A 21,861-nucleotide genomic window follows, 5' to 3' on the forward strand; every position below is an offset into this window, starting at 1 on the left:
AGGATTTGTGGTTGGGCTGGTGTTTTTGGGCTTTAGTTTTAGTGGTTGGGGCTGTGGACCACTTAAGTTTTGGATTACTTGGTTATTGAGATTAGGTTATATCCCATGTAATGGACTGGTTTTGAGTCTTCATTTAGTTAGTTCTTTTATTATTATCTCGCTTTCTTGCTTTGGGTTTTATTCAGTTTTATGTATATACTGCTTATTTAGTTATTTTAATATCCAGTCCGCAATTTTTTCAAAACATAAAACAAAATTCAAACCGTTTTCAAAATAAATAATATAAAATTCTTAATTCATTTCTCTCGCGTTCGGTTCTCCCTTTATTCCCTTCCCTTTTCTCCATTTTTCTACTGTTTTTCTTTTTTTCCCTCTTCCTCCTTTATTGTCCTTTCTAACAAACCGCTGCTGCTGCCTCCACACACTTTCCAGCGTCTTACCTCCGATGAGGCCAGCTTCCTTCCCATTATTCCAAATTTAAATCCTCAAATATATCTATCCAATCCATTGCTCCCCATTTCTTCGGCGGTTCTCTCTCACTCTCGGTCTCTTTTCGAAGTTTTCCCGTCATTCTTTTTTAGCTTTGGGTATCCACAGGCCAAAAAAACACATGCTATTGTAGGAAGAGAGTTTTCGTGAGAGAGAAACCCTATGTTTTCTCTGGCGTTTCTGGTTTTTGTGATTTTTGGAATTCGCTGCTTCAACGGAGACTCATTTCAGGTATCAATCTCTTTTTTAGTTTCAGCTCCATGCTTTTTTACTTGTATTTCAGTGGGTTTTTCTTAGGGTTTTTGGTTTTCAGCTTTAGAAATCATTGTTTCATTCCGTCTTTCAAATCTACAGCTTTAGAAATCATTGTTTCATTTCAGGTATCAATCATTGTATTTCAGGAGGAACTCTCTGCCTTTTCTGGTTTTCTGTGATATTGAAATCTCCTTCTACATCGGATAGTGATTTCAGGTATGATTTTCACTTCAGCTGCCTTTTATTTTCTTTTATTTCTGTGGGTATTGTGGTTTTCATCTTTAGAAGGTGTTGTATTTGGCCCATTCACTTTTCTGGAAATGGTTTTTTTTTTTTTGTGATCATTCTTTGCTCGTTTCTTGCTTATGATCTCACCTTGGAGCCTTAACATCCATTGATCTTGCAAATATCAACTTAAACAAGATTCATATGCTAATGAATTATGGGAATCCATCATCCCGAGTAGGTTTTTATAAATATTATTTAGAGGAATCTCAACTTAAAATTGATCTAGAAATTTGGCTCACAATTAATGGGGCTATAATGTCTAGCAGCTGGCGGCATGTAAATTATAAACATGAAGAATTCCTCCTCCTGAGATGTTTTTATGTGTATTGCAGGTACATTTTTTACCTTATGTTGTCTCAAAAGGTTCTGGGAGATATTCTAAGAGGAGAAAACACTGGCCTGAACAAGCTTTCATAATGACATTCAATCATTCCGGCCATCCCTGTTTTCTGATCCAAGTCATTCCACAAGTTCACAATGTTCCATGGCAAAGTAAATGTGGTACAAGTACATTAATTTCTAGTTGACATTTTAAATAAATTCTAATGCTCTTATAATACTAAATTTTTAACAAATTAGCTTTATCATATCTCGTATTCTCAAAACCAAATGCATTGATCATGTCATCATCTCCAAGACTCCACAATTTTAGTCGAAAAGTTAAATGTGTAATTATATATAGTATAGATTTGATAATATAGTATATAAATACACATTTAAGTAATAATTAAAAATATTTTCTTTTACAAAGTAAATTATTTTATTGTGATGATATTTTTATATGTAAAATCAATAAAAAAAAAAACAGATAATAATATTTTTAAAAGAATGACAAATCTCAAGACTTTTTGTTTCCTTCTTTATAAATCCTTTTGCCTTTGCCTTTGCCTTTGCCTTTTACCTTCTGCAATTGAGATGTGTGAACTTTAGGTATTACGGGGATGGGAAACACCTAATATATACTTCTTGGAGTTTGCTGGGGTTGTGAAGTTTGGCAATATCGGTATCGGTGGACTTTCCGGAATTTACAATGCACGTAATTATTGTTTAGGTTGGGTTTGAAGTTTTTTTACTTGTCTATTTACTAGATCCCGCAAGGGACTCTTGGAAGCAAGCCTGCTGCTAGAAAAACTAAAACCATCCTACTCAAACCATTTCATTTAGGTTCTTTCTTTTGGTCTTTGCTGGAAGCTTATTAATGAATTTTGGCTTTATCTGGTCTTTTAGATTGTTGATATTTAATCTGATCCGGGACCTTATGAGGTTCAATACTATGAAGATTGGCTGGCAATAACACGGAAATTGAACCGTCTTTCCTTTGACCTTCCGACGTGGAGACTTTGGGTGTGTATATATGACATTTTTGTTTTGACCAAGCCACTCATCTCGCTCTCTCTCTCTCTCTTGGGTGGGGTGGGCTAATGTTTTATTTGAAAATGTGCAATTTTCTATTTTTGCAAGTACTATTACTCTACAAGAACTAGTGAGCCAAAAACTGTTGTTCTAATATGTAGGAGAACACAGCTTGGCATGCAAGGTTGTTGTTAATGGGTTAAGAGCAGGATGGAAGACAGAGGAGCCAAACCTTGTGAATTTTCTCAAACAGCTCCACCTCACAAACCCTCTGATTCAGTTTCAAACGCTACTTTTCCTGGTAAATAATATGGTGATATTTTGATGCTTTTCATTCTTTGAGGTGCTAAAAGTATCTCCATTAATGGTTCTATCTTTTGGATTTAAGGAACTCACCATATATGTTTGCATATTTATGCCACTTATCACTATCATGATTAGGCATCTCGATATTACTGTCACAGTCTTTACAAAATGCTATCCTTCATTTTTTATCTTCTTTTAGCTCAATTAATTGTTGGTTAGCGAATGCATTCTTTTTTATTTAGTTTTGCTACTAGAATAATCATGACTTTTGCAATTTGCTTTTGCTTGATTTCCTTTTTAATTATTAAAATTTTAAAATTTTCTCACATTGTGTAGGTTCTCTCCGTAATCTTCAGACTGTATCTTTCTTGAAATTGCTAGATCTTCCTTATGTTCTTGATAATGCATCGGACTCCAGGGATACTCCTGCTTCATGGCCTCAAAAGGGTAAAGAGTTTTCTATTTACCTTGTCCCACTCAGTTTTGATGATGTTACAGCGTTCGGCATGTGATAGGCCAGTTTAGGATTATTCTAGTTCAGGAAACGACCTCTTCAGGAGTTTTGGAGAAATCACGTCGAATAACCAAGTTTTGAAGCTTTCAATTAATAATCTGTTAAACTAATGAATTGTTTTGGGTTTACCTATTTATTTTAAATATAAAATACAGAACACTCAGATAAATATAATATATCATAAAGCTGATTTTGTCTTTGCCTTTCTACATTTATTTTCAGCGAGTTTTTGTCAGCTCTATCTTTTTATTTCTTGCTCAGCAGAATATTATTGGGGCTGGGGGTTAATGGGCTTAGCTTGAATTCGGTACAGATTTTTTTAATGTCCTGTTGTATTTGATTTTTCTTCTTATTCCAACCATGAATATCCCTGTCATATCCCGGCTTGGTATAAGCTACTCTGGGGATATCCCCTTCATATTTCGTCCTGGTTCAGAGTTTTCACTGCTCGGATCAGTTGTTTTATTGTCCTGTTTAGATTTTTTATGCTTCTGGATCGGACTACCTGTCACTTTTATTCCAGGCAGGGATATCCCATTTCAGAGATATCCTGGTTTGGGGATATTTCAGCTTGGTTATATCCCATTCGAAGGATATCCCTACGTTGGTTTAGGGTTTTTTGAAGAAAAATATTGGGTTATTATTAAACTGCAAAAACACATAAAACTATCAAGACTTAAGCAAAACAAAAGTATGGAAAAATAGGCCTAATTTTATCTGGGTCTAAGCACATCATGATAGTAATATTTAAGGAAAGTTTGTATCTTCAATCTATAAAAATTGAATATAACTTTTCTAAAGGTCAAATCTTGTTATGCTCTTTTCAAGATATATATTCTCTTTATAGTTCAAAATTTTAGGTTATATTCTCCTTTATATTTTTAGATATATATTTTATAAAATTTTCTAACAATAAAATTATTTATGAATTGCTAGAAAAGATTAAAGTATTTACATTTAAAATATATGGGTAAAATGAAATTGACATTTCTTAGTTTGAAATGCCCCAGAACTATCTCAAATTTTAGGCTTCTCTATGTTAGTCACCACATTTAACATCACTGATCTACTAGATTTTAACTATCTTTTTTAACTCTTTATATATTTGATATGGTAAATAGTATTATTTTAAAAATAAATATATTTAGGAGTTGAGAATATTAAATTGTATTAAATGAAAATTTGGAAGGTAAACAACTCAATTATCACTTCATTAAATGAGTGTATTAAATAGCAATAGTCACCGTTGGCAGGAGAAGATCCCCTCTGCCCGTTTCTTCACCATTTCTTTCAAATTCCCTTCCTTCCCATTTCTTCACCATCTCTTTCTCTTCAAAATTTTCCTCTCTCATCCGTTTTCATCTCTTCCTTCTCAACTGTTTCTGTTATTTTATTTTATTTTATTTTTGTGATATTGAAATCACGTGCTTCATCCATAGATTTTCTGGGTTTTAATGATGAATGCTGTTAGATTTTGGATTTCCCCCCTTTATATAATTGTATTTTTTTATGGTTTATGTGATGGGGAAGCTATATTAGTATTGGATTGTAGTTTAGATATTACTGCCAGTTTAAACAGCATGGCTTTTTCATTTCTCTATCATAGTAAAATAGTGAGCTTGGTTTGTAAATTAGCCTCTTCTCTCTTTTTTTTTTTTTTGCGTCGCTGCTATTGCTGTAAGCAAAACATTTAAGAATTCTGAAGCCTATTTTTGGAAGAAAAAAAATGCATGGTTTTTTGCTTTAAATCAAGAACGTATGTTTGGAAGTACTTTACGTTTGAACTGTTGGCAATTTCTACTCAAATATGATTATTTTGCCACTTCCTTTTTATAATATATATTTTTTTGCTTTTGTTCCATATAACAAATTTTAAAGAAGCATAATGGAAATTTGAAATTTCAGAGATGCTAGCTGGTGATCAGGATGGAATTTAGATCATCGGGATATCAAAATGATCAAATGACTTTTATGTACTGTTCTGCTTACTTGATGGGTAACTTAACCACTTGAATGTCAAATAATGCTCAAGAACCTATTATTTGCCTATGCATTAGGGAATAAGAGGCGTTTATTTATTTTTAGTATATAAGTAGTAAAATCCTATGATCTTTCTTTAGGTCTTGAAGGTGGCCTTAGGCTTTATGCTGCAAGTTGGGTAAGGGATATTGGTCCTGATCTTAGACCAAACGATTATAAGAAGGATGATGGGACTGAAGGTAAATCCAATGGAGATAAGCGTAGGAGTACAGACACAGAACCTTCGACCTTGGAGGATATTGGTGAGGAACTTTACTTTGTGGTTTCTTATCTTGAAATGTTCCTGTAAGTCGTCTGTAATGAATCAAGAAGTATATAGCATGACTTGAAAAATATGCGGCATAATATATGTGCAATAAACCATTCGATTCGTGCTTGAGACATCTTACGGAGGTCAAGGAACAAAGTCCCGTAATGCTTGAGTTCAGTTAGGTTTTCATTTCAATTTTTTCAGTAGAACTTGTCTAGAGGTTGCATGGAATTTATTCTTTGATTTATTTTTCCCCTTTCTGCTCAGAGTCATCCGTGATTGCATTTTGTTTTATTATGTTGTTGGCACCTGTGTTCAAGTCTTATATTTTACGCTTCCATTGGCATATTTTTGGTGAATCCCTTCTTCACCAGACCAAGGTTCAGTTGTTAAGGAAGTTATAAAATTACTATTTATCTCCTAGCAGTCTTAGTTATCTGGGTTTCATTGTCTATAGCCATTACAGTGACAATCATATCATTATCTTATGCTACCTAGGTACTTTTTTTCTTCTTTTTGGCATCACTCTGAAGAATTATAGCATGATGTGCCATCTGCCAACATTCTACTTTCTGAACATCTTAATATATATTTCTTTAACTGATTTTAGAAAGAAAATTTTTAACTCATGATAATTTTCTACTTATTCTGTCATCATTTACCTTGTCGGTACAGCTTCTTTTTTTCAACTAAAATTTTTTAGGCCAAATTTCTCTCCTCTCACCCTTTCTTCTCTCTTATTTTCCTCGCATTATAGTTTATCTTGTTGAATTTTTCATTGTTTTGATGTTGTCTATGGAAATGATTTAATAGCGATTGCTGCAAGAGGAGGGATGGAGACTTTGGGGCCTGCTTTAGAGAGGTTATACATGACAAGGGCTTCTGCATATAGAGATGCTCTTAAGAGTTTCATGGAAGGATATGAAGAAGGTATCCAGCAGGTCATGGAGAAAAAGGAAGATTCTTCTCTAGCACAGCAAGAAGTCATACTGATAAAAATTCAACTTGATGGCTGATAAGTGCATACTCGGAGATGGATGTGAGTACTTCTCAAGGATACCTATTGTAGATACAAGTTTAGAGATTTGATGGAGCTGGGTTGCATGAAATCACAAGAATGATACATGTCCTGAGAATTTTCCCGTATCAAGAAATCGACCTTTAGAAACTACAAATATAATGGGTATCTCCATTGACAATGGTGATGCTCTTTTCCTATTTATATGCATATATATATATATATATTAATGAATTTGGGTCTTCCTGGCATTCTTGGTGATAGTTTATTCTTAATGGAACTTTGGATATGTGGTAAATATTTTCGTTTTGGGGAGTAAATTTTGGTACAGAAATTGCATATTAGTCCAACATCATCGGTGTTTTCAATTGAATGTGTTTTCCGTATTTTAAGGATATTGCTTATTGATTCCTCGATGAAGATATCTTTCAATCTCTGCATTAGAGATGGAATTTGATTATTGTATATGAGAGGCATGATACTATGAAAGCTGTTAAAGAGTGTGAGAATTCGGTTCTTCAAAATCGTTTCAGTGTATTTAAACATTCAGGTTGGATCGGGAAGCCATTTGGTTCCATAATTTTCAGCAACAGAGGTGGATTCCTTTACCTATTGGCTTCGACACTGGAGTTTTGGACTTTGGTTCTAAGTCATAGGACTCAGATTCTTTATATTGCGGATATTAGCTTTTCGATTATGTACTTGGAAGTAGTTCCGGGTTGTTTGGTTCTTGAATTCGAGACCGGTTGTGGCTCATTAACAACATCGTTTGCAAGGGCTGTGGTGCCTACGGGATATGTGTATACCTTTGATTTCCATGAACAGAGGGCTGCCTCAGCTAGGTAAGCCTAAATATTTATTGTTTGCAAAAGTGCATTGTGATGAAATATGATACAGTAATTGCGTAGGTTAAACTTGAATACTGGGTTATCTTGAGTTGATGTCTTCATAGATCTACAATTTGGTTCTGTGATACTTCATTGTCTCTAATTGTCTCAGTTTACAGATCTTTATTAGTTTCATTAGTGTTATGAAATTTTGGTTTCAAAGATTGTTATGAAATATGATTTTAGAAACTGCTTAGGTTGAGCTTGAATTCTAGGTAGATTTAAGAAGTCTGTTCAGGTAGATGTATTCTTTGAAATACGACATTCTGTTGCTGTCATGCTTTGTAGTCTCGAAATTATCTCGGTTTTATGGAACCTTGCGTAGGACTCATTTATGATGCATATTTTATCCCATTATATGGTTTTTGTTTGTGTAACTGATAATTGAAAGATCCAAGGATGGTTGTTTATTTTTCTTTGATTCTTCTGTGTTGGTTCGCAAAAGAAGGAATGTTTTATGACTTCGAGAGGACTGGAATAAGCACTTTAGTCACTATGGGAGTCCGAGATATTCAGGGTGAGGGATTTCCCGATCAGTTTTCTGGGTTGGCTGACTCCGTATTTCTGGACCTACCACAACCTTGGCTAGCCATTCCTTCAGGTTGAAACATGTTGAAACAAGATGGAACTCTGTGTTCCTTCTCACCGTGCATGGAGCAAGTGCAACGTTCATGTGAAACTCTGAGATCTGACTTTATAGGTAACATATTAGAAACAAGTTATCCTATCTTGTTCAAGCAGTTTTTCTTTTAAAGCATCATGAGCTTTGCTTGTAATATGCAGAGATATATGGACCTTTGAAATACTGCTCCGCATGTATGAAATCTGTGAATGGAAAATGGATCACTCGAAGGTCAATGATGGGAATTCCATTGCATGCTCTCCACACAAGAGGAGGCCGCCTTCAAGTGAAGCAAGTGTGGGGGACAATGCAAGTTCTCCGAGAATCATGGCTTGGCCATCTGCTGAAACTCGAGGGCATACTGGATATTTGACATTCGCAAGGAAGTGTTCCTTGAAAAAAGTATAACTTTGCAATCAATTCAAACACTTAGTTTTCGTCCTACTATTATGATTGATTCTTAGCTATGACACATTCCTGAGTATTCTGTATTATTACATCTTCAGTTGATTTAGCAAATAAAGTGTGAATGACTAATGATTCTGTATTATTACATCTTCAGTTGAACTTTTAAATCAACTAAACCTGTAAATCTTATATGAGATTATCTGTATTTGTTATTTTTAAAATATGCTACTCACCCTTTTGGTGGTTCTTAGTATTTCTATGGGCCAAACCAATGGGTCATGGAGTTTGCTACTAAATTGAGCAGTGAGAGCTTATTGATTATAATAAGTTAGAAGATAAACTGTCACTGTTGATTCTTGTAATTGTATATCTCTGTTTGGTATTAAACCAGCTAAAAATATTGTAATTTGTATAAATGTTCTTATTATACAGTATCTGCTACTCTGGTTGGTGGTTCTTTGATTTGCTTCAACCTGATCAATGGGCTGAGGAGTTTGCTACTGTATGCGAGCAACTAGGGTCTTTTGATTTGTTTATTCAGGATACAAAGTGCGACTAATGATTCTGCGTGTTATGTATTATTTTGAGACTCTTAAACCGTGCAAAGCTCTTATTCTTATTTAATTTTCTTCATTTCATTAATTGTTCTTGACTTGATGGTTAATAGGTTTTCCGTGGACCTGACCATTGGGCCAATGAATTTGGTGCTGAAAGATTGCAACAAGAGTCTGTCGATGATCAATGGGTCAATGAATTCTCAAAGTTGCATGTTGATGACTGGGCAGAAGAATTTGGTCGTCAAGTTGGTGAGGGGGCTTTGGGATAAGCTTGTCTGATAACTGGGCAAATTCATATGATGAGTAAGTCTGGTAGCCTTGAAGAAGTTCACTTAATAACCTCTTTTAATTCTACATGAATGTTTTGGTTGTGAAAACTTGTAGGTTCCTCAGCGGCCGGACGCTTCAAGGGGTGTCTATGTATTTTCTGATATGAATCCATATGTTGGTCATCAAATTCCTTTAAAAGAAGGTCAAGAGCTATTCAGGAAAGGACTTTTGAGTGAAGTAGTGCTTGCCCTAGAGGCTGAAGTTATGAAAAATCCTGAGAATGCTGAAGGTTGGAGATTGTTAGGAATAACCCATGCTGAAAATGATGATGACCAGCAGGTAATCCACTTTGCCCTAGTTTGTCAGAGTTGGATAGGTCATGTGTATTCTTACACCAAAAGACATTGTTTTTGTGTTCTTTAATACTACAAGAATTTCTATTAAGAGATGTGACTGCTTGTCTAGTTCAGCCATCTGTTCATCATCTTTGGTTATGATTCTTTGCCTGGCAAGGTTGACCATTTACCTTTCTATTCCACCTAAATGTAAATCATTTTTAATCTTGTCTAATGCCCTGTGAATACCATCATATTTTAGGAAACAGAACAACCTATTGATTAAGCAAGCAAGAAAACCTTTTGAACACAAAGGATCTATTTTCTTGAACTGCTACATTTTGTGTTTTATTTGCTGGCTTGATATAGCCATGTTGGTGTACCATGCAATGTTCATTTCTTGTATATGAAAACTTCTACTGGAAAGGGACAGAAGGAGCTATTTTTCGTTTAAACATTGAAGTTTGCAATATGATTGGTATTACGTTTATCTTAGTGGCCTGAGGCTTCAGTCAGAGTAGCAGATCTAAGGCCGCAGTCTTTGCCTGGCTGCTAATGTTCTGGATCTAACCTATTATCGTTTGTTGTCACATGAACTAGTAGTGCATTACATTTCACTTATCATCCGCTTCTATTTATTCTTGAACCATGTCAAAACCTTTTTGGCTTAATTGAAATTAATTTGAATGGATAAGGTTCCATCTTAAACTATGTCTATATCAAGCCTATGAAGTGTAATGTCTCACATTTACTGCAAATTGTTTTGGATGATTAATGTGTCTGCTTGTCATTATCTTGAGACTTACATGGATGATGCTAGACCTTTTTATACTTCTGTTATTCTTGATTAATGCATCTGCAGTTTTATGTGGTTTTTAATGGGGTCCATATATTTGACTTTGTAGAAAAAATGTAGTTCACTGATTAGATATCTCTGTACAGGCTATTGCAGCAATGATGCGTGCTCAGGAGGCCGATCCTACCAATCTGGAAGTACTTCTTGCTCTTGGTGTGAGTCATACAAATGGTTAGTGAATGCTTATCCCTTTAATCAAGGTGAGATTAAAATTTTGGAGTGTCAAACAAATAATACTGTTTGAAAAGTTCAGAATTGGAACAGACTGCTGCTTTAAAGTATCTGTATGGATGGTTACGTCATCACCCAAAGTATGGTACTCTTGCGCTGCCTGAGCTTGCTAATTCTTTGTATTATGCTGATGTAAGTACACTAGGGTATAATTCTTTGTTTTTTTGGTTGGTTTTTGTCTTTTGGAACAATGCCTTGATATTGCAATCTTGGTTTGAGTGTAAGCCGCTTCCTCTAATGTTACTGTGGGATAGTTTGCTTATGTTGTGAATTCTGTGATTACAAGAGTGTATGATAAGTGAAATGTATTAGAGAGAGAAAAAAAAAAACAGAGCAATTACATTTACTATAAAGTTCTATTTTTGAAGATTAATTTTTTTTTCTTTTAATGTTTACTTTGTTTGTGGTTGTAGGAGGCACGTTTGGGCTAATTTCTGCCTAGCACACCACAATGAGAAGCTCCCTGATGATGACGCTGCACTTCACGATTTTGGTGTTCGAAATAATTCTCAGGTGTTGTATTTGGCCCCTTCATTTTTCTGGAAATAGTTTTTTTTTTTAATTTTTATTTTGTTATGATCATTCATTGCTCGTTTCCTGCTTAGGATCTCACCCTGGAGCCTTAACATCCATTGGCCTTGCAAATATCAACTTAAACAAGATTCATATGCCAATGAATTATGGGAATCCATCATCCCGAGTAGGTTTTATTTGAAAATGTTCAATTTTCTATTTTTGCAAGCACTATTACTCTACAAGAACTAGTGAGCTGACAACTGCTGCTGGAATATGTAGGAGAACACAGCTCGACATGCAAGATTGTCGTCAATGGGTTAAGAGCAGGATGGAAAACAGAAGAGCCAAACCTTGTGAATTTTCTCAAACAGCTCCACCTCACAAACCCTCTGATTCAGTTTCAAACGCTACTTTTTCTAGTAAATAATACGGTGATATTTTGATGCTTTTCCTTCTTTGAGGTGCTAAAAGTATTTCCTTTAATGGTTCTATCTTTTGGATTTAAGAAACTCACCATATATGTTTGCATATTTATGCCACTTATCACTATCATGATTAGGGCATCTCGATATTACTGTCACAGTCGTTACAAAACACTATCCTTCGTTTTTTATCTTCTTTTAGCTCAATTAATTGTTGGTTAGCGAATGCATTCTTTGTTATTTAGATTTGCTACTAGAATATTTAGATGGTTGTCATCTTATTTCCTTTTTGGATGAAAAGTCAACTTGTTAACATGATATAGTGTATGAACTTAATTACCTCTAATCAATCTGACTGCACAAACATTTTTCATTTACTTTTAGGCTAAGGATGCCACTGAGAGGATTGTGACAATTCTTTTGGCAATAAGTCGGGTAATTTCTAAACTTGAAAATGATTTAACATATCTATAATGGACACATTTCTGGATCGTAGGGGTGAAACCAGAATTTTTTTTGGGATCGAGACTAAGTTACACATTTTTGTATGAGCTAAAATATATTAGTTTATAACTTTATATTTTTGAGAATGATTAAATCAAAATTTCATTATTTTGAGGCTCAAACTATAATTTCACCATGAATTAACTTGTAATTTTATAGATTTTGGGATCTATAACCCTGCCTCCCCTCCCTTCCCCATGCTGAATCTGATGCTCCCACCCGATCATTTGTAACATGGACCATTAAATACTTATTTGTCCTGATTTGAATGATGAATGCTGGCCCTAGCTGTGATGCTTACATACAAGTATTATATACCCAATTATTAGTGACTAACTAACTTCACCATGCTGGAGCTACAGAATCAATGTTCCAGAGAGTGGAAAAACAGCAGAATCAGTCTCAGGAGATGCTAAATACAGCTCAAGTTACGCCTGACAGCACCTTGGCGGGACTGCTAATTCGCTTTCATCAATGTGGGAAAAACTCGTCTGACATCCTCCTTCAAGATTACATGATACGAGGGACTGTCAAAATGTCTCACTGGCTGAATCAGAAAAAGGAACTAGCCTTCATTGCTACTCCTCTGCCTTGAGTCCTAAGCAACCATGTCGGAGTAAGGAGATTGATAATATCTGTGAGATCATGGTAGATGGTTTTCCTGACTACCACATGGAAACCTCCAACCCCATCGACACAGTGAAATCTGGCTCGGGTTTGGGGCTCTATAATGGTGATTGACTTTGATTTTTTTTCTTTTGTACAATTTTTTATGGTAATAAAATTGTGTGTTATGCCTAATAAAATTGATGAATGGATATCCCTCCAATTATGTTATCTCCATATTTTGCCTGAAATTTTATGAATTTATGATTTTATTTACATTACCAGAGGCTCCAATGCGTATGACCTCTGTGTTTGTGTGTATTTTGTTGTTGCAAGTACCATCCGCTTTCTTTTAATTATTTTGCTTTTATGCGTCTCACGTTTGCACTTTAATTTTGACTTAGGCTCATTTTTCTACAGGGGCATTTTAGTACGATTTAGTTTCATTTGTTATAAGAGAGGGATTTAAGCTCATTATTAGTGAGTGCTCTTGTAGGATAAAGCATTTCGCATCTCTATATTTTTGGGATCTTTGCTTATTTAGCAATTAAAATCTAATTTGCCTAAGCCCTGATCTGATTTCTAAACTGGACAGTTTTTGAGGGTTCATAAAACTTAATTGAGTTATTGCTTTTGCATTTTAGTATTGCAAGAACTTTGCTGAAAGAGTGCTGTAGCAGGAAGGTAGTTCGGTTACATTTGAAAGGTTCATGTTGTCCTAATTTTTAATGATGCTTGAAGATGATTTTTGCTTGCGGTATTCTGCTTTGTTTTGCTTTCTTTTCAATTTGCTCACACTGGAACAATTGGTCTCTTTGTGGTCTATGTTGTTGGGGGTTGAATATTTGTCGTAATACGATCAATTAGAGACTTTTGTTTTCCATCTGTGTGCCATAGGTGGTACGTGACAATCTTAAAACAGTGAAGGCAATTGCTTTAGAGTACGTGGGATACTACCGTCAGATGTGGACACTTTGGAGCCTAATCTCATTGAAGGGAAAGTTTTGAGTTCGCTATCTGATTCGCAAAGAGAAAAAAGTTGTTGACCAAATATTTGTATGCTTTGCTTCTCCATTCATTTTCTGAACTTTTTTGCAGCTTAAAAACAATAACAGAATATTTAAATTAATTATGTTATTATGCATAGACAATGTGCTGATTATTGCCCAATGATAAACTTTTGCTTGTGCAAGCATCAATAAAGAGGGGAATGTGCTCCATGTAATTAGTTATTTGATTTGTTGAAGGTATTTGTTAATTTAGATGATTTGATTATGCACTTCCTCAATTTACATGAACCCTTGATCATCTCTTTCAAAATGCCCTTTTGAATGCATTCAGATCTTGCATATGCAGTTTGATTTGTTTAGCCTCTGTTACTGAGATTGTCCATTTAAAATTATTTGATGATAAACTTCCCTTACCTGTGGTGGCCATATTTTCAGCACTATTGAATTTAGTCTTTTGGTCTCTGTCTGGATCTTTAGGCACTAGCTTTGAAGCCAAACTATGTGCGTGCTTGGGCAAAACATGGGTATCAGTTACGCCAACCAGGTTTGTTATATCTTGCACTGTTCTCTCATTGTCTTGAATTTCATGAAAAGGGAGCTCCAATTACTCTACCCCTCTAAATATTTTATTTTACCGATGAAAATAAAAGAAAAATATTATAATATTGTTATGTTATAAAACAAAAACCCAAAGTTTCTCACCGTTAAATCAAGATCCATTGTCATTAGCTTCTTTCTCTCTCTCGAAAAAGGAAAAGAAAAGGTTTGAATTCATGAATCAGCGGTAGCTTCTTCCGAACGAGTGAGTTGAGGTAGTGCTAGTCTTTCTTTTAAGGTATAAATTTTGATTCTTTAGAAAATCTTGTTTTTTCTTCATCTCTTTTTATTCTGTTTGGTTTCTGATCAAGGGAAATTTGTATCAAACTTGACATTAGTCCTTGGTTCTTTTTAAATAATTCCTGATTCACCTGTGAGCTGGCAAATTCTGTTCATCCTGCATTTTCCTGGAAGCCAAACAGGAGACTTAAATGTTTTTAATTTCGAAAATTTTGTTCTCTTAGGGAAATATTGGAAAAATACATGTCTTTCAGTTGATCCCTTTATTCTCTCCAATTTCCCCTTAATTTTTTTCTAACGTCTTTTTTCCTTTACTGGCTGTTAATTTCTTTCTTATTCTGTTCCGGCTTTATCTCTGTCATATTCCAACTCGGAATAAGCTATTATTCGGATATCCTGCCTTTCCTTATTCTGGTTCTGAATTTTTGGCTTCCGGTTTATGGGTTTTAGTGGCCGGTTCAGCTATTTTTTCTTGTCTGGACCGGCCAACCTGTCATACTTATCCCGGCTAGGGATATCCCATTCCAGGGATATCCCGGTTCGTTGTTATCTCATGTTGGTATATCCCGGCTTGGGTTTATCCCATTCTAGGTATATCCCGATTCCCCACTTTTTTTTCCTAAGTCTCTTTACTTTCTTTGTCTTTAATTTCTCAAAAAAAAAAGTAATTTAAAGAGGGTATTAATTACCATAAATGTTACCGTTGTCACATGGGGATTTAGAAAATTAAGTTCTCTCTCTTCCATTCATAGCTTCCTCGTTTCTTCACCTATTCGAAATTTGAATCCTCAAATCTATCTCTTCCATCCATAGCACCCCATTTATTCGCCGACTCCTCTCTCTCTGTGTGTCTGTTTTGAATTTCTTCCTCTCATTTTTTTCTAGTTTTGGGTCATCGAATGCCAAAAAAAAAAAAAACACAGAAAGACGCTACTCTAGGTTTTCTCTGCCGTTTCTGGTTTTTATGATTTTTTGAAATTCTCTGCTTCATCGGTGACTGATTTCAGGTATGAATCATCACTTGTTCTTTGTCTTTGTCTTTGCCATTTCATTTTTGTTTTAGTTTCAGATCTATTCTTTATTAATTGTATTTCAGTTGGTTTTTTTATGATTTTTTGTTTTCTTCTGTATAAATCCTTTGTCTTTGCCTGTTCATCTTTATTTTTCGTTTCAGATATATTTATTTATCACTCGAAGAAAAGCTAAAGGGAAAGTAGGAGGGTTTTGAGGATAGTGAAAATGGTTGGTACTGCTTCATCGGAGATTGATTTCAGGTATGAATAAATACTACCTGAAATCAGTCTTTTCTTTCATCTCTGTTTTAGTTTCAGATATATACTTCTTTTTACTAATATTCTCATTGGGTATTTGTCAGGGTTTTCTGTTTTCAGATTCAAAGAATCAAAAGCGCCACAAATTTACTTGGCACCAGCACTTCTCGAATCTTTTCTTTTGAATTTCTCTTCCGCAGTACTAGTTTTGTTTGCTTATTGATTTCTGGGTTTTAATGCTGTTAGATTCTGGATTTCCCTCCGTTATATAATTGTATTTTTTTTATGGTTTATGTGATGGAGAAGCTATATTAGTATTGGATTGTAGTTTAGATATTCCTGCCAGTTTAAACAGCATGGCTCTTTCATTTCTCCATCATAGTAAAGTAGTGAGCTTGGTTTGTAAATTAGCCTCTTTTTTTTTTTTTTTTTTTTTTGCGTCGTTGCTATTGCTGTAAGAAAAACATTTTATAATTCTGAAGCCTATTTTTGGAAGAAAAAGTATGCATGGTTTTTTGTTTTAAATCAAGAACTTGTGTTTGGAAGTACTTTACGTTTGAACTGTTAGCAATTTCTACTCAAATATGATGATTTTGCCACTTCCTTTTTATAATATATATATATTTTTCTCTTTTTAGGAGGTCGGCGATTCATATTAACCCAAGGTATCTCTCTCTACAATCTGAAGTGAATTTTCTACAATCTCTCTCTACAATTTCTGCTGTCGGCAAGTGTTATCCCAGCAGTAAGTGTCCTATATTTCTTTTGCCGGACAACTGATTTAGGCAACCCAAATAAGCTCGCTTGAAATGTCAAGCTGATAATCACCTGCATCTATGGCCTCCATGCTCTGCACGTTTGCAACAGGAATTTAGCAATATTTTTGTATGTCTCTTGAAATTATCTTCAATCTTATTTTCACGTTTGAGTCACCCGTTCATTTCTTTCAGTGGTATGTTTTCAGTGCTTTATCTTCAAGCTGATAATCACCCGCATCTATGACCTTCATGCTCTGCACTTTTGCAACAGGAATTTAGCAATATTTTTGCATGTCTCTTGAAATTATCTTCAATCTTATTTTCACGTCGGAGTCACCCATTCATTTCTTTCAGTGGTATGTTTTCAGTGCTTTATTCGATATGTAGGTTTCTCTACCAATGTATCATGTGCAAATTTGAAAGGACATGCTAATGTGTTTTTACCGGGAACTATATCTAACTCCTTGTGCTATTGCAGATGGATATACCTTCCAATTTGGCTTTATCTTTCCTTTTCTTTCTGCTACTATCTCGTGCTTTGAGTAGTCTTTACATGCATGTCACCTTTTAGCCTGCTTTTCTTGCATAACACAATTAATGAGCTAAACATACAGGAACAAGCTCAGTTAACATCTGTAGATCAAATGAGAGGGGGAAATATAGAAAGTTTGGCTGCAATTCAGCGGACTAGGATGCTTGCACATACACTCTCTCAAAACAGTGATCCTAAGTTTCGGGTTATTTAAAACTGGTTGGCTAAATACTTGCAATGTGTCAAGATAGCTCTTAATGATATCATCGTTACTATGCATGAGTTAATATATGCACTTATGTGCTGTATGTTTTGGGGCATGCAGAATTCAAAATTTCTTCAATTTGTATCCAAGATGAGTCGTGGTGAACTTGTCATTGATTATAATCAGGTCAAACCAGCATCAGAGAACTGGGCAACAGAATATCAGCAACAGTAAAATGGAGGTGCTTCTTGGGCTGATGAATTTGCTCATGATGAGGCAAGTAGAGATCTTGTGGAAGGTAAAGAAGCTTATAGATTAATATGTCCTGATAATCAGTTATAAATTCCTTTTAGCAGTTTCCTCCTCCTTTTCTTCTGCCTTGCCTACGTAGACTAAAATGGAACTAACATCACTGACCTTAGGTAGTAATCTCATTCACCAACCCTAGGTGGTTGAAACTAGTTTTGATGATTGGAGAATGTCCCAAATGATAATGATGGTTTGGTTAGTGCTATTTTCTATATATATCTACTATAATTTAGCAAATAAAGTGTGCATGACTAATGATTCTGTATTATTACATCTTCAGTTGAACTTTTAAATCAACTAAACCTGTAAATCTTATATGAGATTATCTATATTTGTTATTTATAAAATATGCTACTCACTGTTTTGGTGGTTCTTAGTATTTCTATGGGCCAAACCAATGGGTCATGGAGTTTGCTGCTAAATTGAGCAGTGAGAGCTTATTGATTATAATAAGTTAGAAGATAAACTGTCACTGATGATTCTTGTAATTGTATATCTCTGTTTGGTATTAAACCAGCTAAAAACATTGTAATTTGTATAAAAGTTCTTATTATACAGAATCTGCAACTCTGGTTGGTGGTTCTTTGATTTTCTTCAACCTGATCAATGGGCTGAGGAGTTTGCTACTGTATGAGAACAACTAGGGTGTTTTGATTTGTTTATTCAGGATACAAAGTGCAACTAATGATTCTGCGTGTTATGTATTATTTTGAGACTCTTAAACCGTGCGAAGCTCTTATTCTTATTTGAAATATTCTAATTTTCTTCGTTTCATTAAATGTTCTTGACTTGATGGTTAATAGGTTTTCCGTGGACCTGACCATTGGGCCAATGAATTTGGTGCTGAAAGTTTGCCACAAGAGTCATCGATGATCAATGGGTCAATGAATTCTCAAAGTTGCATGTTGATGATCAGGCGGAAGAATTTGGTCGTCAAGTTGGTGTGGGGGCTTTGGGAGATAGTTCATCGATAACGGGCAAATTCATATGATGAGTAAGTGTGGTAGCCTTGAAGAAGTTCACTTTATAACCTCTCTTAATTCTACATGAATGTTTTGGTTGTGAAAACTTGTAGGTTAAATCGTGATCTGGACGCTTCAAGTGGTGTCTATGTATTTTCGATATGAATCAGAGGAATATTCTCGTAAATATTTTAGGAATATTTTGTAGATATTTTTTATTAAAATCTCTTATTTTAAGGGATCATATCTCCTATTTAGTATCTTTCCTAACTTAGAGTTTCCTAAAGTAGTGTCATAGGTTGTATATAAAAACTCGATTTATATTCTATTTAGTATAAAAATACTCGATTTCTACATGGTATCGACTTAGGTTACGATTTCTTTTTCAACCTAGACCATGTCCCAAACTCCTTCTCCTACTTTGGAGATTACTTCAAATCCGTAAAATTTTTCTAGTTCCGATGCTCTCATCATTAAATCGCAGTCGACTATCACCGCCATCGATTGAATGGCAACAATTTTCTTGAATGGTCCCAATCGGTTAAGATTTTTCTCTTGGGCGAGAAAGATTGGACTACGTTCTTGGTGAAATCAAGAAGCCTCTTTGTGGATCGATGCTTTGGTTTTGCTAAGTGGATGCGTGACAATGGTCGTTATGACTTGGCTCCTTCATTCCATGACCCCAGTATAAGCGTAAACTTTCTTCTTTACACCACACCGCTGAAATTTGGAGTGCGATCATGAAACCTACTCTAGCACGGATAACATTGTTGAATTATATCATGTTGAAGATCAAGCGACCACTCTTAAACAAGGAACCATGCACATTACTCTCTACTACAATACCCTTATCGCTCTTTGGCAACAATTAGATTTGTATGCACATTATGATTGGGTAGATCCAAGAGATGCCGCTCTTTATCAACAAATTGTTACTCAACGAAGACTTTTTCAATTTCTCCAAGGCTTAAATAAGAACACGGACGAGGTTCGCGGCAGGTCCTGGCTATTTCTCCTCTTCCCTCCTTCGAGAGGCTTTCTATGGTCAAGAAGGAAGAAAGTCAAGGTGTGTGATCTTGTCGATGAACCATCTTCCACTTGAAAGATCGCCTTCGACGCATCAATCATCTCCCTCTTCCAAACGGGGAGACCTTGGTGTGATCATTGCAAAAAGCCCGGCCACTCTAAGGAGAAGTGTTGGAAGCTTCATGGTAAGCCTCAGGACTGGAAGTCCAAGCACTCTCAAGATAATAAATCAAGCCTTGTTGCCACCTCTGTTACTAGTTTCACTAAAGAACAGATTGTTGAACTTCAAAAACTATTTGGAAAGTTTCAAGGGTCTTGTGAGGGTAATCTGGTCATAAAAGATCCAGAAGGTAACCTTTCTTCTACTGCATTTTTCTCCTCCCAGTTGACTCCTAATTGGATCCTCGATTCTGGTGCTACGGATCATATGATCGGTAACAAGGCATTGTTTCACAATTTTTCCATACCTTTGGTAAAGTCACAAAACGGTGATGGTACCTTGTGCAAAATAGAGGACATGGCATCGTTATTCTCAATGAACAGATTGCACTTAAAATGTTCTCTTTGTACCAAATCTGGCGTGCAATCTCATCTCTGTTAGTAAATTGTCCACAGACTTGCATCGCTCTGTAATTTTTAATGATCGTGATTGTACTTTGCGAGCATCGAACTCAAGAAGATGATTGGTAAGGCCACTTGCATAATGGTCTCTACATCCTCCCTACCTCTCCTAAAATCAAGATCTCCAAGTCATTTACCGCTTTAGGAAAAGTTGATCTTGTTATGTTATGGCACTTTCGCTTAGGCCATCCTAGTTTCCAATACCTTGCAAAATTGTTTCCTGCTCTATTCATTAATAAAAGGCCTAATTCTTTTTCTTGCAAAGTTTGCTCTCTTGCCAAACATACTAAATCATCTTATTTTCCTTCTACATACAAGCCTTCTTACCCTTTTGCTTTGATCCATAGTGATATTTGGGGCCCTTCTCGGGTGAAGAATGCTGATAATTGTAAGTGGTTTATCACTTTTATTGATGATCACTGAGAGGATAACTTGGACTTATTTTTGAAAGATAAATCTGAAACGCTAGTGTTTTTGTGCAATTTTATAACATGGTTCTCACTCAATTTGGGTCTAAAATCCAGCTCTTTAAATCGATAATGGCGGTGAATTTTTGCTAGGTCTTTAGGTGATTTTTTAAGGAAAAAGGCATAGTTCAGATTAGTTCTTGTGTTGGAACCCCACAAAAAACGGCATTGCCGAAAAGAAAAATAGGCACCTTCTTGAAGTTACTCGTTCTCTTCTATTTACCACTAATGTTCCTAAATATTTGTGGGGGAAGCCTTATTAATCGCCACATATTTAATCAACCGGATGCCTAGTAAGGTTTTAAAATTTCAAACGCCTCAATCTATATTTTTAAAGACTTTCCTCATTTTAAGCCTATCTCTCCATTCTCGCCACTTAAAATTTTTGGTGACCTTTTTTTTCCAAAATATTGCTCCTAATAAGTCCAAGTTAGATCCTAAGTCTTTAAAATGTGTATTGGTTGGGTATTCTTCACTTAAGAAGGGTTATAAATGCTATCATCCTCCTTCTAAACGATTTTTCACCACTATGGATATAACATTTAATGAGCAGGATTCCTATTTCACTCAGCTGAAATTGGGGAAACATGGAGTGATTTTCACCACAACAGTATCTCCTCCTAATCTTCATTCTCAACCTTGAATTGCCATTTTGTTCGCCATTACCGCAGATCATCACCGTGAATGCTCCCATTGATTCTCCTGTAGTACCTATGACTAATTCACCTACACCCACTTTAAACACTCTTCCTAAAATACACCTACTCCAATTGATGTCTTCAAAAACACCACCACCCAAACAAACTTCGTGTCTACACAAGAAAAAGAAGACATATCCACGAGACTGCTTTTGCAATTTGATTCTTGCCGAGAATTGGATTTGGGTCCATTGTTTAAATGGAAGAAGAAATCAAGAAGTCCACTACTCTAGATGACTTTCCTATTGCTATTAGAAAAGGGGTTAGACAAAGGCACTAAGCATCCTATTGAAAAATTTATGGTTATAATTCATTGATGCCGTCTTTTCAAGCATTTACAAGAACTTTGGATAAAGAACGAGTTCCCACAAGCATAGTGAAGCTCTAAAGGATCCAAAATGGAGAAGGGTGTTGAAGAGGAAATTTGTGCACTAGAGA

The 21,861-nt window shown here is 35.3% G+C and overlaps 1 pseudogene; it reads left to right on the forward strand.

Moving 5' to 3' along the window:
* The first annotated feature begins 3,027 nt into the window (after positions 1-3,027).
* LOC108481926 (lariat debranching enzyme-like) overlaps positions 3,028-21,861 on the forward strand; it is a 33,104-nt pseudogene continuing 14,270 nt past the window's right edge.

This window comes from Gossypium arboreum, chromosome 4 (assembly GCF_025698485.1).
Source record: "Gossypium arboreum isolate Shixiya-1 chromosome 4, ASM2569848v2, whole genome shotgun sequence".
Lineage (NCBI taxonomy): Eukaryota > Viridiplantae > Streptophyta > Magnoliopsida > Malvales > Malvaceae > Gossypium > Gossypium arboreum.